At 38.7% G+C, this 6,033-nt stretch overlaps 1 pseudogene; it reads right to left on the minus strand.

Annotated features, from left to right (window-relative positions):
- Positions 1-2,918: 2,918 nt before the first annotated feature.
- LOC145105156 (uncharacterized) lies at positions 2,919-3,506 on the minus strand (annotated as a pseudogene).
- Positions 3,507-6,033: the final 2,527 nt, after the last annotated feature.

Raw genomic sequence — 6,033 nt, forward strand, 5'->3', positions numbered from 1 at the left:
CTTTATAGGCAACGCCACAGAACATTGTTAATGGAGTCACAGCAAGAACTGCTAAAGAAACCTTCCAAGATTTTAAGAATCCAACTGTGTAGCCACATATGAAGGTAAATATGTGATAAATGAAGTGTGCCATCTGCAACATTTCACAAATTTCACCAAGTCAAACACCAACTAGAACACAAAATTAGTCAACATAGATCATGTTTTTTCTTAAAAAGATTATACCTTGTCCCCCATAACTTCTTGGATTTGAGCAACATCACTTGAGATTCCATGCATGATGTCACTAGTATTAATGTCTGTGTCAAAGAAGCTAACATCCTGTCTCAAAACTGCTCTTAGGTATTTGGTTCTTATTCTATGAGCTGATCTTTCTCCCACCAATCGCCAACAACCAATTTCTATCAAATTATAAGAATCATATTGTTAAATAATTATACTTGATAAAAAGATCCTATGACACAAAGAAACTTATGTAAATAGGCTCCAAACACCACTATTCCTGCTAACCCCGCCATTAGCACACATACCTGATGTTTATACGCCAAAAAAAAATTAGATGAAGATGTAGAAATAACTCAATAAGAGTAAAAAATAAATAAATTACCTTTCTGACATCTTTTATCATTTGGTCCTTGTCGTTATCTAATGCAATTTTATTGACAAAATTTCCAAAAAGATAAGAGTACCATGGTAAAGACCCTTCGTTTATCAAAGCACCCAAACACCCTATTACTACAAGAAACATATCAAATTTTGTCAAATACTTAAACAACCCAAAAACCCCGATGCTTTTTGGTGCTACAACTTCATCCTCATCAGCCTCGTACCCCTCCTCCACATAACTTTGAAGATACTGACTAAGATTACTATTATAATCATGGCTCCTAAAGGAAATCCCATAAGGACTATTTTTCCCATCATAATCATATCCCCCCATATGATCATGGTCAACATAAGCACGTGAAATAGAGAACCATCGAGGATCTTGTTTGTTTCCTGTTTCATTTTCAATATCAACATCATCATAATCACTCATAAAAGATTCAGCATTACTTTTTCTAGGAGTACGATTTCCCATTTTGCAAAAGTAGGCGACTTAGTGTAACCAACATTGAAGGAAGTGCTATGTGGCTGATGATTGCCGAAAAAGCTTTGGAGTTCGATTCTACCAGGAGTAGGAGACAACACACTGGAATATTCATAATGTGGATTTGTAAAGTTACGAAAGTTAAAATCATAACTATTAGAAGTACGAGAAAGATAAAATTCGTTAGCTGACTGGCGGAATACACGGTTGCCAGGTGTAGGAGCTGGGGAGGGTGAGTGTGAGGGTGTGGGCCCGGTCCATGGGCTTAGAGCTGCCCCAAGGGCGGCGGTGCTACGGTTGTCTGTGGGCTCAAACTACCATGAGATCTCTGCTTGCCATGACCGGTCATTGTCGGAGGCAAAAGGGGTGGTGGGAGGTACATGGTGGTTATTATGTTGGGTTCTTTGTGAAGATGGGAATGAGTATGTGTGAGGGCTGTAGAATGAGAGAGAAAGATACTGGTGGGAGCGGGATGGAGTTGGGTGGTGAGGTCGGTGGGTGGAGGTGGAGCTGCGGTGGTCTATCTCGCCGGAAAATTCTGCCATGGAAGAAAGATGTTACTTACTGACATGCAGAAGTTGGTCAGTCTTTTTCTTGGTTTCTGTTTAAAACATAAGTGGTATGTGGGAGATGGTCAATGATTCTTTTGAGGAATTATATTAAAAAGTTATATATTTTTTGCAGGCGCTATTAATTAGAAGGTATTGTTTAATGCTTTTGAGTTTTTACATTTTGGTTGGTTATAACTTGCTTTATTTCAGTGTGGCTTCTTCTTTTTCTTGTACGTAGTTATGAGTATGACATGTTTACATTTTGATAATGATTACCCAACTCTATTTGGCCATGTCCAAGTGTCATTTGTTGAAGAAGCTCTTGCATGTCCAAAGTAGCAAAAATTAATTAATTATATATTTCTTGGTTGGAACAGCAACCAAATGGTAGTCGAGACTTTAATTAATGTAAGGGCATTCTTTAACTCCAGTTAATGGATATTTGAGTTTGATAAAGTCTTTAAACATCGATTAAACTAATTCTACCCAATTACAGTAGTGAAAACGGCTTTGTAATTGGATGACATTGCTAAAACTGGATAGATTTTTCAAATACGATGCTATAAGCCTATAATAGGAAGAAACCAAGGTTGGATACTATATTAGACAAATCAATGAAACTGTGTTACTGTTTCTTGTATTTAACCTAAAATATAATCAAAGTTGGCTGCATGTTTCTTTCATGTATTGGTAAATACTAAATACCAAATGATTTATTACCCTCTGATAATCCCTTTGCCTCTGCAAGTGTAAGTTGCCAAAGAAGCTAACATGCAAAACGGGTCAACCGGTTAGTCAAACATCCATGGAAGAAAAACAAACCACAAGAGGGAACCTCAAAAATAGAAAATATCAATTAATTATATTTCTTAATTTGAAGTTTGAATAACAGAAGCTTGAGCCAAATGGCAGTCGACCCTTTTAGGACATTCTTTAACTCTAATGGCCGTTTGACTTTGACAAAGTCTTCAAACATCAATCAAACAAAATGTGCATAAAAAAGAATCCACATCAGAAAACAGAAACCAGTTTCAATGATTTGTAATCTCAGTTTGAAGTTTTGATTATCATACTACAAAAATCAACAGAACATTCCACAAACAGGATATTAGAATCATCAAATACAATAAGATCTGATTACTCCTCATCTTCATTGTCATATTGTTGACATAACAATTGTACTCCATTTCTGGACTTAGATGGCTTCTTCTTAACAGAGAACTTCATGTTGGGAACAAAAAAAAATTGCCACCTTCTCCATTATTCGACTTGCTGGTTTTCATCATCGGAACTTCTTGAGAAATCTTCCTATTTTGCATACAACTAACTTGGAAGTTTGATTTTATATGTGCTCTGTCCTCTTCTTCATGCTTCTATGACTTGAAGCATCGCATCAACCCTTACAATTTCATGTCTTGACTTCACGGACTTGAGTTCTTGGAGTGTAGAAAGAATGTCCATACTTATTTTGAATCACATTATATTCTCCATCATTTTCATTGAATCTCCCTTCTCTTCAACCTCTTTTTCTGTATACCAGGGCTCAAAATTTCTCACAACCCCTAACTCCAAAGCATAATCTGAGTTTTGAGGGTCTGTTGTTTTGGTTATCTCGGCTAAACATTGTGTACACTTAAAATAAAAACGGTATATTTTAATCCCTAGATAATTCTCGTCAACATTCTCTTCTTTACGTGAGTTGAATTTAATGTTCCACATGTTTTGCAGCGGATGCTCATTGGAAGCATAGGAAGCATATCACGTACCTTTTCTTTTTGTTTATTCTTCGGCATTCTTCTTCTTGGAATTTTCGTCGGATTAAAATATGGCGGATAGTAGTATTTTTGTACCTTTCTCTCTCCCATCTCTTCTTTCTTTCTTCCTTACTGCTCAAACACCACTATCTGATAAACGACAATGGAAGACAACAATGCTGGTGGGACGTTGGAGAATCGAGAAGATGATGGTTTGTATGCGGCTGAGAAACGACGATCAAAGGCGATGATGGTGGTGGGACGATGGAGATCCGAGGGTTTTCACAAATAGTCAAGTCATAAAACTTCAGGAAGATAATAATCAGGGTAGACGAATGAAAAACTAATTATGCTATACTTTAAATCCCGCCCGACTTATGAACAGTAACTTTTTGAACGGGAGGTCTTCCATTCCGGAAGAGATTGTTATTTCCCTCTTTCCCTCACTTCTCATCTCTCTCTGGGACTTGTTCCCTCTTCAACTCAACTCAATGCTTTAGCTTTACATATAGGCATTTTTATTGAGAATGCAAAGATCTGACCTTACCTTAAAAAATAGCCAATACGAAGGAGCTATCACAAATAGAGTTTGAGTACCACGGGCCCTTTGAGTCAGGGGCCTTCCACCACTTCGACTGATGCGGACGCGGTTCTCTCGTCGTGAAAGAAGTAATTAAAGTTAAGCCTCGGGTCAACCCATGCTCGTTGTTGCATGTATAGTTGTCTAGAGTAGAGATCTAATGACATTGTTGTTGATAGCAGTTTTCTCGGGTTTGGAATGAATTTTGCCTCCAAATGTGTTTGTCGTTCCTCTCCTTGCATATTGCATAGAAAGAGTGGATCACCTCTCTCAAAGTGATATTGCTAGGATAATAGGGTCTCATTTCTCTCCCACTCTCAGTGTGGATTACTTTTATAAAGCTCCTCTCTTCACCATCTTTTGGCTTCTTGGTTTAATGGTGCCAAATCAAAATCACATGTAGCTTTCTTAGGATCATGCTAATGAGTTGTGCTTGTTGACATAACAAACTATGCGATCCTCCCAACGAAGCCACCGGAAATCCAATCTGAATAAAAATAAAATAAAAGGCAGTTTCATTATGGTAGTATGAGACTGAAAGTTCCAATCGGAGCAAATAGATCCGTGAATGGATTTATATGTATAGCCACTTCACTCGTGTTCGTTGTTTCTTGAAAGCATCTTTTTTCTGGGAACACGGTCAACCAGAAATTCTTATGTTTGCGATTCTTCATCCATTGATGCAGAAAATGCTCCAATTTTCCATTCTCATATGAGGCTGGAAAGTGTATTGGCAACAGGTCAACACGAAGTGATTCGTCATCCTGAGTCGATCGTTACTTAGGGACGAGCCTCCTGAAGATTCAAAGAGCGAACACTTAAATAAGAAAGGCCTGTAGACTCGTGACGCTGAACGAGACATTCGAAAACTAAATCACACACTAGAAAGTGCTTTGAAAGGTGTCTGGAGGTGCGCGGAGCCAGAGCCCAACAACAGTAAGGCTTCCATATCCAAGGCATGTTATGATATATTTTGCTTCCCAAGAGGATCTCGTTCGTGCTTGGTCTTGAGACTCTAATATGATAGAGAACTCCCTATTTCTATTGTTTAGATGGTCTCCGAACTTCAACCCTAAGAGGCTTCATTTTGGAGCTGGACAGATTCAACCCCTCAGTTTGGTACATCTTGTTCAGGTTTGCGTCTTGCCACCTTCCTCTTCCAATCGGATGCTTACATCCAGGTTACACTGCCTTTCGTCTTTACGACATCTAAACACCATCTCCTTCTTTCTCTCTCGATAGCACCTGCGTTTGGTTTGTTGCGGCCCAAAGCTCCAAAATTGACAACTTCATGCATCCATCTTCATTTAAGATTGTAATTAACGGTTATCAGCAAGCTTATTGCAACCTGCTTCATCTGAAGGTTTGTATTCTGCTATTTGTTCTTTGGTTTATCATGGTCTTATTTTGGGAGCATCAATGAAATTACAATTTTTTTTTGTTCCGGTTTTGATTGTTCTTGATGTATTTGGTCCCAGTTTTCTCTTTTACGAAGATTACGTGAGAGTTGGTGCTTAAAAAACGATGAGGCAGTCTAACAAGAAAGTTATTGGAATTGCTATTATAAGTTCGTTTTACTCTGGTGGTCCTTTTCTTTCTTCAAGCTAAAATTTTACAGTGTTCTTCATTTTAATTTTGTGCTTTGGTTTGATACAAGGTAAAACCCACTGTTCTTCATTTTAATTTTGTGCTTTGGTTTGATACAAGGTAAAACCCACTGCAGTGGGTTACAGTTGGTTTTTCAAAAGGTAAATTTTACAGTGTTCTTCATCACATCCTCCTCAGCGACCTTCCTCCTCAACTCTTCCGCCTCCAGCTGCCCACGTTGTTCCTCCACTCGGCCCTCCAACACTTTCTTTTCCTCCACCAAGACTTCAACTCGCCGGGAAAGACACTCTACCGACCCGTCCAAGTTCACCACCTGCTCCTCCATGGATGTCTTCTCTCCGGCTAAGAGGTCATAACGTTCCTCGAATTTACGCTTCTCCTCCTCCATCCCCAACAATTTCTCCCTTAATTCATCCCGGTCGGCCTTACCAGAGGTCAACTCCGTTAAAT

Source organism: Lactuca virosa, chromosome 1 (assembly GCF_052849685.1).
Source record: "Lactuca virosa cultivar CGN04683 chromosome 1, Lactuca_virosa_CGN04683_v6, whole genome shotgun sequence".
Lineage (NCBI taxonomy): Eukaryota > Viridiplantae > Streptophyta > Magnoliopsida > Asterales > Asteraceae > Lactuca > Lactuca virosa.